Source organism: Rhinopithecus bieti, unplaced genomic scaffold (assembly GCF_001698545.2).
Source record: "Rhinopithecus bieti isolate Rb0 unplaced genomic scaffold, ASM169854v2 repeat_36310, whole genome shotgun sequence".
NCBI lineage: Eukaryota > Metazoa > Chordata > Mammalia > Primates > Cercopithecidae > Rhinopithecus > Rhinopithecus bieti.
Genome location: NW_016840759.1, coordinates 1 through 1,591, shown reverse-complemented (window position 1 = coordinate 1,591; position 1,591 = coordinate 1). Strand labels below are relative to the sequence as shown.

General features: G+C 41.9%; 1 pseudogene; it reads right to left on the bottom strand.

Moving 5' to 3' along the window:
• Positions 1-235: 235 nt before the first annotated feature.
• On the bottom strand, positions 236-1,588 carry LOC108524962 (succinyl-CoA ligase [GDP-forming] subunit beta, mitochondrial pseudogene; annotated as a pseudogene).
• Positions 1,589-1,591: the final 3 nt, after the last annotated feature.

Sequence of the window (1,591 nt, the reverse complement as noted above, 5' to 3'; positions counted from 1 at the left end):
GCTGAGATCATGTGACTGCACTCCAGCCTGGGCAACACAGGGAGACTCTGTTTCAAAAAAAGTATTTTTCAGATAAAGATTCTTGTTCATATTTATCTCCTTCATTTCCCAATGAGATAATTTCCTTCACAGTGATGAGAGAAGTCCATTTTTTTATGGAAAAATGGCTTGCTTTCTTCAACTGATCAGGACAAAGACATCACTTATTGGCCATGCTGGCCACAGCATTCTTGGTCTAATATAATGGGGAGTTCACTGTTGGACTATTGTTGAGTATGTTCTGGGCCTCTTGAACACTGGTTCCTTCCAGGGAACCTTTAAGTCTAATGCCTGGAAGGCTTTGGTGATCCCATTGGCAACGATAGCACAGTGGACGACACCACCAAAAATACTGACAAGGATGACTTCAACCTTAGGATCAGCTGTGAGCAATGTGAATGCTTGATATACTTGAGCTTCCTTTACAACACTTCCAAGATTCCAAGAAGTTGACTGGCTTCCCACTATTACAGAAAATGGTATCACAAGTAGCCATGGTTAATCCAGCACCATTCACAAAGCAGGTAATGTTTCCATCCATTCTTATGTATTTTAGATCATGTCTGGCAACTTCATATTCAGTGAGCTCTGTATTTGTGCGTTTTCACACTACTGTATATTACCTGAGACAAGGTAATTTATAAAAGACAGAAAAGAAAGAGGTTTATAGTTCTGCATAGCTGGGGAGGCCTCAGGAAACTGACAATCATGTCAGTAGGTGAAGGCGAAGCAAGACATTTCTTATATGGTGGCAAGAGAGAAAGAAGGGGGAAGTGCCACACTTTTAAGTCATTAGATCTCGCGAGAACTTACTCACTATCACAAAACAGCATGGGGCAGCCCCCGCCCCCACGATTCAATCACCTCTCACCAAGTCCCTTCCTTGACACGTGGGGATTACAATTTGAGATAAGATTTGGGTGAAGTCACAGAACCAAACCATATCAGGCTCATTCTCTGATTTGTTATCCATAGCAGATATGTCCTGTTGTCAGAATCCTGCATTGTCATGACAGTTTACGTTGGCATTAAAGCAGACAACTTGTCTTTCTCAAATTTCACCAGAGGGATTCACTATCACCTGAGTAGCATCAACTTTTAGGAAGAGATTATACAGTTTCTTAATTTTATCTGCAACCTGGTTTTTCAAAGACCCAAGGAAGCCTCGATTTTCTGCTATCTGCTAAACTGAACTCGGCTGCCCTTTATCCCTTGAAAAATTTGCTCCTTAAAAAAAAATTCTGAATTTGAAGCAACCACCTCTTCAATGTCAGTGACCCCTGGGGCCTGCCCACCAGCATGGGGCCATTGCAGGACCTGTCCATCAGAATCACCAGGTAAGTTTTTCTGGAAGTGTCCAAGGTTTCAGTAACCATCAGCTTATTAACTTTCACATCCTCTTTTGGAGTTTGGTTTATTGCCCCAAACATACCCAATCATGTTTAGCCAGCTTTCCCACAACTTTAGGTTCTTTTGTTAAGTGAACACCTCCTTTCAAACCACAATTGAAGACACCCTTTCCTTTTCCTCCAGCTAAGATCTGGGCTTTTAA